Here is a 9,351-nt window from a genome sequence, read left to right as displayed (position 1 = left end):
CACCAGCCCGCAAAGAGTGGCTGTTTCTATGACCCGTGTTTACTTTCCACAGCTCCACCAATAGCTAAGTGCCTAGCTTGTGACCGCCCGCCAGGTCCTCGTACGTATGGGAACTTTCGCCTACTCTACTCGGCTCACCCCACGCCCTGCGGCGGCGGCAACTTCGAACTCGCGCCAGGAGACCGACTGACCATTTACAGTATAAGGGGCCGGCCAAGACCCAACTGGCGACCCTGCGTGCAGGCGCAGTACGTGCTGCCCCCCCCCGCCGGCTGGTGACCCCGCCCCCAGGCTCGCTCGCCTCCCGCCCCTCCCAGGGCGGCTGGGGAGGGGCCTAAAGGCAGCACGGGCTCTGATTGGGCAAGGCCTAGTCACGAGGGCGCCGTTCTCTTCCGGGCTGTGTGCTGCCAGGGTCTAGCTTGTGGAGCGGTGGCTGGGAGCGTTCTCTCGGCTCGATTGCAGCTACGGTGTGCGGCAGCCTCTTCCGGGGCGTGCAGTCCCAGCTGGCCGCTCCTGGAAGCCCTCTGGGCTCAGTGGGCGCCCCCCCCCCCCGGCGATCGTTTTAAGGCGAGGAGAACTCATCTGTGATGACCCTGTGTGGGTCAAATTTGGAAGTTATGGATAAGGGTCCTGGCTTGAGACTCCTTTATTTATGTTGTTAATTTTGATGGGAGTCCAAATGGAAGCTGCTCCAGTTAACAATGAGTTCTCAGTCTGGAGAGTTAAAGACACTTGAATTGTAGGTACTGATTTTGTTCCGTTATGGGGGATTCCATTTGAGCAGTCGGTAGTGGAGTTACAAATTTTTAAGAACATCCAAGTTATCTGAAAACGTGTGGTGAAGGGAGCAGAATGAGAGGAAACAGGAGGAATTCCTTTTTTTTTTTTTTATCTTGAGGAGTTTCCGTTTCTAGATGGTGGCAAAGGAGAGAAAGTTTGGGAGACCTAACCTACAAACGGAGAAGGCAATGGCAACCCACTCCAGTACTCTTGCCTGGGAAATCCCATGGACGGAGGAGCCTGGTAGGCTGCGGTCCATGGGGTCGATAAGAGTCGGACACGACTGACTGAGCGACTTCACTTTCACTTTTCAGTTTCATGCATTGGAGAAGGGAATGGCAGCCCACTCCAGTGTTCTTGCCTGGAGAATCCCAGGGACGGGGGAGCCTGATGGGCTGCCGTCTACGGGGTCGCACAGAGTCGGACATGCCTGAAGCGACTTAGCAGCAGCAGCAGCAACCTACAAACATATACCAAAAATAATCTTTGCAATGCATTTTGATATTAGCTGGTGTGAGTAAAAGATTCCGAATGAAAATAACTAGGGTGAGGCCTAACACAGATTTCTTTCCAAATGGAAACAACGCAAATATTAAAGGCAAGAGGTATATAGCATGAAATGTTGAAGGCCCTGTGATATGCCTGATAGTCTTGTCCGTTTTAAGCAGGAACACAGATGAAGGTGAAACTGAAGAAAATGAGTCTTTCCCCAAAAGAGATAGAAGATGGGGAGGATAAGATGTCAGAAGATAAGGATGGTGGCGGTAGAGATGAGATATCTGTATGTACAGTGTGGAGCAGATTAACATTAATTTCAACAGTCAAAATCCAGAATAAAGCAGTTAAACTGCACTATTTAATTTAAAAAGTGGTTTTATGAGCACTTTCCAACTAGTTTCACAAGCCCACTGTAAACTCCGTACCAAAATCTAACAAAGTCATTTTTTAAAAATTGCAGACCACTCTTAGGAGCACAGATGCAAAAATTACAAACAAAATGTTAGCAAATTGAGCATCAGTGTTATGTAAAATGGATAAGTGACTAAGTGCGATTTGGTAAAAGTGTTCTTTTTTTGAAAAGTGATGGTGATTACCTAGAGATACTGGTTTGAAAGACAGTCTCTTGATCTTTAAAACTGCTTCCTTAAATTCCATTAGTTTGCATGCCCACCAAACATAATGTTTCTATATTTATACTTTTGGCAGGTATTTAGGTCCCTAGAACGTTCTCCTTCTGGCTGGGTGAAAGTTGCTCAGTTGTGTCCGACTCCTTGTGACGCCATGGAATTCTCCAGGCCAGAATATTGAAGTGGGTATCCTTTCCTTTCTCCAGGGGTTCTTCCCAACCCAGGGATTGAACCCAGGTCTGCTGCATTGCAGGCGAATTCTTCACTAGTTGAGCCACAAGGGAGCCTCTTCATTAATATTTGAACATAGATAGGTTAAGTTGGGTCTAGAAGAATTGAGGTGGGTGACTGGGCACACAGCTAAAGAATATTGAATGCCTCTGTGCAGCCACTGTGTTAGGACTTGATACACTATCTCATTTCATCCTCACAGTGACCTTGTTAGGTAGACTGAATAGGGTTAGTGAATGGAAAGTAAATTATCCAGGGGGCAGGGGGATGGTTGAAATAGTTGAATGGCATTAAGAGGTAGAAACTACTAGTTATAAAATAAGAAAGTCACAGGGGTACAGCACAGGGAATATAGTCAATAATATTGTAATAACTTCATATTGTGTGTAATCTGTAAAAATATGAAATTACTGCATTGTACTCAAGACGGTAAAGAATGACCTGGGTTCGATCCCTGGTTTGGGAAGATCCTCTGGAGGAGGGCATGGCAACCTACTCCAGTATTCTTGCCTAGTGAGCTACAGTCCATGGGGTCGCAAAGTGTCGGATATGACTGAGCAAGTAAGCACAGCACACGCTGTGTTGTACACCTGAAACTAACATAATATTGTATGGTAATATCATACTTCAAAAAAAAGTAAATTATCCATACACACCTTTGATTTTAATTGAAAACACATTAAATGTGTACTCAGGAGACTTCCCTGGCGGTCCAGTGGTTAATACAGGGTGTGCAGGTTTGAGCCCTGGTTGGTGAGATGATCCCACATGCCTTGCACCCAAAAAAACCAAAACACTAAAAAAAAAGAAGCAATGTTGTAACCAGTTCAATAAAGACTTTTAAATGGTCCACATAAAAAAAAAGTCTTTAACAAAAATGTGTATTCATTTGCTAGTCTTTTGATTTGGGACTAAGGCCTTGTCTTTGAGTTCACTGTGCAGGAGCTTATCTTCTCTGTATAAAGTATACCCAGAGTGTATCTTCTGCAAGGCCTTGTCTTTAAAATTTGTTTCTTTAAAACAAAGCAAAACTGAAAAAACAACCCAGGAAAGCAATTTGAATACAGTCTCCTACATCTACATTTTTACAGTTTTTTCCATTTTTTATGGTTGCTCACCTGCGGCTAATTTGACTGCAGTTTTTAAGCATTAACAAGTGTGTCCAAAGTGTTCAAATTTGTTTTCATAGATTCAATAACTTTTTGGATTAATTTTATTGGTTTATGACATTTATTATGTAATTGAAACTTCAGTAGACTGGTCATATACAGGCTTTCAAGCAAAGATAGCTGAAGCTTATTAAAGATTATTTCTGCTCATGGGGGACAGAAATGCCCAGGTATACTGAATACCATGTAGTAGCCCGTTAGCCATACGTGCTTTGCATCTCATAGGTATCAAGTTAGTAACTCCTGTTTGGAATTGAGATGGTCATTTAATCCTTTCACAGACATAGCTTGGTGTGACATAGTTAAGTAGACATAGATAGGAGAGCAACTACTGTTCTGTGGTGTCCACAATATGGTGCATTAACTCTCTGTACCAGTCAGAGCCAAAAAATTTCCTGACGAATGTAACTTTTGTTTTGAAACCCAGACTGTACTAGCTCAGAGGAAACTAGGAGTAGTCACATTATACTTTCCTTAAACTGAAATGCACTTGATATGATTCTAGACTGTTCACACTGGCAACCCTTGGTCATTCCTCTTTAAAATGTGTTGCCTGTAACAGTTTGCTTTGATTGGTGCAGCATATGGTAGTGTGATCACAGTTAGATTAACTTTTAAGCTAACCAGGCTCTACTATTGGCTCCTCAAAATTATTTAATTCAATCTCCAGTCCCTTTCACATGCCTTCCCTGATCCCATGTCATTCCTATGCCTGATGAACTGGTCCTTCATCTGTTTGCCTATAAATTTTGTTCATAACCAATAATGCTGATCACATCTTATTGTAGTTACTCATCTCTTCCTGTGATGTGGGTTGAGATCTGTATGTGTAATCAGTTATGTTTTATGTTTTGCTGGGCCTGCCATGATATCACAGATGTATGGCTGGCTGAAAAAAACAGAAATGTACTTTCTTACAGTTCAGGAGGTCAGACAGCAAAGATCAAGTTGTTGGCAGATTGGTTACTTCTGAGGCACCTCTCCTTGGTATGCAGATATCTGACCTATGGCTGTGTTTTCACAAGGTCATCTACTGCCCATAGTTCTTCATTTTTATATATGGTGAGTCTTCATTCAGTGTTCTGCTAAAGTTTTCATCTTTAGTCATTGGGTTTTATAATACCATGCTCAGTTTTTAGTAGCTCTGGGATGGGACTTGATGGTGTAATTGGGAAGCATGAGGTCCAGCTTTGGGGGCCTGGCTCTCATTCTTGTGTGTGTTTCGGGTACCAGTGTGGGGCCCTTTTTCTTGGTGTTTTGCAGAGCTCAGTCGTGTCTGACTCTTTGTGACCCTGTGGTTAGACTGTAGCCCTCCAGGCTTCTCTGTCCATGGGATTCTCCAGGCAAGAATACTGGAGCGGGTAGCCATTTCCTACTCCAGAGGATCTTCCTGACTCAGGGATGGAAACTGCATCTCCTGCATCTCCTTCATTGCAGGTGGATTCTTTACTGCTGAGCCACCAAGGAAGCCCCCCTTTAGTGTTTTACTTGTGTGCAGAGAATTGGGACTCCACAGGCACGTGGAGTCACTTAGACAGTAGTTGATTTGGTGTGTTTGTTTAGGTGGTAGCTTGCATAGGTTTTAGAAACCTAGATCCTTTCCTGTAGAGGTTCTGATTTGAAAGCTCTAAGTGAAGTCCCAAGAATTTTTTTCCTCTTTTTTTTCTTAGACAAGCATGCCAGGTGATCCTGGGGCTGGGAGCTATTTTACTGCACCCTGAGAAATTCATCCTGGAGAAATCAGCGTGGATGCTAACACGTGGGCCTGAGCAGACCTTGCACTTGCTGATTGTGCAGTGTGACTGCCATCTCCTGGCCACAGGGGAGACATCTCTTCAGTGTTGCTCTTCCTCCTCTAGCTCAGTTGGTAAAGAATCCGCCTGCAATGCAGGAGACCCTGGTTTGATTCCTGGGTCGGGAAGATCCCCTGGAGAAGGAAAAGGCTACCCACTCCAGTATTCTGGCCTGGAGAATTCCATGGACAGTCCATGGGGTTGCAAAGAGTCGGACTCGACTTTCACTTTTTCACTTCCCTCCTCCAGGTTGTTGTCCTTCAGAAAAATAGTAGGAAGATTACTACTGCTCCAGGAAATATAATAAGAAAAAAAAAAGTTTCTCGGTCCCGTTTGCTGAGAAGTTAATATCACCACGCAGGAAGGGAACCACAGGGCCCAAGTTTCCAAAAGATAGGAGGAGTGAGGACCATGAGAAGAGGGCTGAGAACTCTGGGGAGGATGAAGGGAAGAACTGTGAGTTGGATCAGTATGAGGGAGGTAAACAGTCCCCTCTTGGGGCGTCCCTGCCGGTGATTCTACAGTGCCATGGCACATGGCTCTCGGAGGGCCTCTGTGGAAATACCACCCTTGGTACCCCTGGCCGATTCCCCAGACTTGATTTGAGGAGTCCCAGTGGACATTAGGCTTCTGCTCTCCACATGACCAGATTCAGAGTTTTATCTTTGAATGTTGTGTATTATTTGTTTCTCTCTTTGTGCCTGTAAACCAAGCAGGTTAATTGTCCCCTAGACTTGACTCTCAGTGATTCTTTTATCCTGATGGCATCTGTGTAACATTTTAGATGGTATTGCTTCCAAAGCAGTAATTCTCACCATTGGTATTAAAATACAGTGGCAGTACATTTTTAATTATTTCAAAATAAAAGGTTGAAATGACAGTGAATTTTTTTGTCTTAGATGTGTGTATATAGTCAGACTTACGAGCAGTTACTCCCAAAGATGAATTTGTTATTTTCATTCTCAGCAAGTCTGTGCAGTAGTAATTGATTAGGTGAGTTTTCATTTAGATTCTGGAAAAGAAACCTCGTGTCCTACACAGGCCAAGGGGAGACGAGCCTTTCCCCTGGGATGGAGGAAAATGAGCAGGATCATGAGGGTGATGACAAAGGCTGAGGGGAAGAGGAAGATCAGAAAGACTGAAACCACATTGCAGGTGGATTCTTTACCAGCTGAGCCACCAGGGAAGATCCTGGTATGGACTGCAGCATACCAGGCTTCCCTGTTTGTCACTGTCTCTCAGAGTTTGCTCAAATTCATGCCCATTGAGTCGGTGATGCTGTCTAACCATCTCATTCTCTGCATCCTCTGTCATCCTTTTCTTCTTTGCCTTCAGTCTTTCCCAGCATTATACCATAGCCTGGATCCACTCCCATGGCTTGGACCACAGAGAGTTCGGTGCTTTATTTGATGAGTTAGATGCACAATATGGAAGTGTGTTCTGCTCCACGGAACTGAAGTAGCTAAATCATGGTGTAGTCCTAAGGCAGTTTTTGGAACTGGTGGAAGAAATTGACTTTTTCATGTCCTCTGGAGGAGAATCTGTGCCTCAGCTTATGAGCAAAGATAGGGTCAGAGACTTTGCCTTTTTGATTGTCATTGTGACACATCTAAACATGTTGACTATTTCTCTAGAAAGGCATTCACAGGTGGTGACACAAATGTATAATTCAGTTGACTCATTCTTGGTGAAATTGTGTCTTTGGGAGACTCATTTGGTACAGAACAACCTGGCCCACTTTCCTATGCTGGAGTTAGTTTCTGAAAATGAAAATGATGGCCTGAACTACATTCCTCAAATTAAAGAGTTGAAGACTAAATTTCAAAAAAGGTTCTCCAATTTCATACTTTATGAGAATGAACTAATACTGTTCCCGTTTCTCAATTAGGATTCATAATGTGAATGAAGAGCTACAAGTGGAAGTTAGTGAATTGCAGTGCAATACTGCACTGAAAGCCAAATACCACGATGTTGAGATTCCAGAATTCTACAGATTTATCTTGGGAATGGTTACCCTAAATATAAAAACCATTGTGCAAAGATTCTGTCCATGTTTGGAAGTACTTATGTTTGTAAGCAGCTATTCTCTGCTATGAAACTAAAGAAAACCTAAATGTGGCTCCCAGTTAAAGGATTCAAGGATGAATTCTCTGCTGTGTGTTGCAACACAAGGTCCACAGCCTGATGTTGACTGACATCTTGAGGAATAAGAAAGGAATGTCAGATTTTGAATTTCAAATCTGAAGAGTAATAAATTATGGAACTTTGAACAGTTATTTCTATTTCGAAATTATATTTTTTCCAATGTCATATTTAAAGTGCAATCTCTGGCATTGTATATTTGTAGCTTATAGCATATAAAATAACATTTGATTATATCCTGGCAGTTTATTTTTTTCTATACTTTGCCTTTCTAGCACTTAGACTATTCAAATTTATAAACCTCTGCTCTAAAGGCAGCCACACTTTCCTTAAAGGTACTTGTGAACCAGGGAGTCAGCTGGAAGAACAGAATGTTTAGACACCTTGTGCAACCCTGTCCCGTAGGAAGACAGACACCAAACTGACTGAGGGGCTCAGGCCAGGTGTGCACTGATGGGCCTTCACCAGAGTAAATTCTCTGGGCATCACATGAGCCACAAAGTTGATTTCCAGGGGTGGGATTCCTCTTCCATTCTGCCAGGCTCTGAGAAGGCCAGAGAACCACCTTGTCGTCCAGGGAAGGAGAGGCAGATGGCATCAATGACCCTCAGAACAGCCTCCCAGAGGAGGTCCTGGCCACTAAGGAGGACAAACTCAGCTGGACAGTCACCGTGGAGCAAAGGGGGATGGAAGCTTTAGGACAGATCTAAACCCATGGCTCCAGTCTTGGCTGGGCCATCAGTACTCCCCAGAAGTCTTCCATTTCTCTTGTCCTCATGACCCCCTCTTCTCCCCAGAAGCCAGACTGTTCTCTCACTCTCATTTGGTAACATCACCTACTAAGTAAAGCCATAATAGAACCCCTCCCCTCCCATCACCGGTACACTCTTCGTGGATGTGCAGCCTCCTCCCCTCCTGAGGTACCTTCCTCCTGCCCCTGACTGATCTCCACCCCTCACTGCACTCAGTCTCCGTCCCCTGCCTCTTTAGGGCTTTTCTCCATCCTCTACCTTTCTTCTTTCTAGGATTTTTGTTTCTACTGGCTCCTACCACCGAAATTAGACATGACCATGGAGGACTTCCCTGGTGGTCCTGTGGTTAAGACTCCGCATTCCCAGTGCCAGGGGCCCTGGTGTGGAGTCTTCTAAGCTCATTCGCTGTTCGTTGTTGTGGTTTAGCTGCTAAATCACATCCAACTCTTTTGTTACCCCTTGGGCTCTAGCCTGTCAGGCTTCTCTGTCCGTGGGATTTCCCAGGCAGGAATACTGGAGTGGATTGGTGTTTCCTCCTCCAGGGAAGGCATGATCTCTAAGAGTTGCTTGTACACCCATGTTCACAATAACTAAAATCCAAGTATCTCTCAATGGATTGATGGATAAGCAAAATGTGGTTTATACATATGATGGAATATTAGTCATCCTTAAAAAGGAAGAAAATTCTACAAATTGATGAACCTGAGAACATTATGCTAAGTAAAATAAACGAGTCTCAAAAAAAACCCCAAAAATACTCCAGTACGATTTTGCTTATTTGAGATGCTTAGAGTAGTCAAAAATCATAGAAGCCGGAAGTTGAACAGTGATTGCCAGGTCTGTGGGGAGGGAAGCTGGGAAGTTCTTGTTTCATGGGTATAGAGTTTCAGCTTTATAAGATGAAAAGAGTTCTGGGGATAGTTGGTGGTGATAATTGCATGACATTATGAACGTATTTCATAACATCAAACTGTGCACTGAAGAAAATTAAGACGGTAAACTTTGTTGTGTGTATTTTAGCACAATAAAATCTAAGGAAGAAATCCCCAACCTTCTCACCTAACATGGGCTCACAGAGCCCCATGTAATAGGGGCTCCCCTGTCTCTCTGATCTCCACTTCACTCCCCACGGCACACCAGATATTTGCCTTCTTTCTGTGCCTTGAGTCTTTTGACATGGCTGTTCCTGCTGCCTGGAGTACTTCTCTCCAGTTCTGACACTCGGATCAGAGCTTAAATGTTGCCACTTCAGAGAAGCCTCCCCTGACCGATCTTAGAATGACCACCTCCTCCTGGTCTACCTCGTCACTCCTTGTTTTGCCTTCACTCAGGTGATGTTCTTACTCCCCAGATGTTC

General features: G+C 44.0%; 1 long non-coding RNA gene across 1 annotated transcript; it reads left to right on the top strand.

The window, feature by feature from the left end:
- Positions 1–377: 377 nt before the first annotated feature.
- On the top strand, positions 378–7,376 carry LOC145543594 (uncharacterized). Its single transcript, XR_014080893.1, has 3 exons — positions 378–739; positions 4,228–4,369; positions 6,989–7,376. It is a non-coding gene; the product is annotated as an uncharacterized LOC145543594 (long non-coding RNA).
- Positions 7,377–9,351: the final 1,975 nt, after the last annotated feature.

This window comes from Giraffa tippelskirchi, chromosome 3, assembly GCF_054371585.1.
Source record: "Giraffa tippelskirchi isolate mGirTip1 chromosome 3, T2T-mGirTip1v1.2.pri, whole genome shotgun sequence".
Classification (NCBI taxonomy): domain Eukaryota; kingdom Metazoa; phylum Chordata; class Mammalia; order Artiodactyla; family Giraffidae; genus Giraffa; species Giraffa tippelskirchi.
Note: the sequence above shows the minus strand (reverse complement) of the source record. Positions and strands in the feature narration are given on the sequence as shown.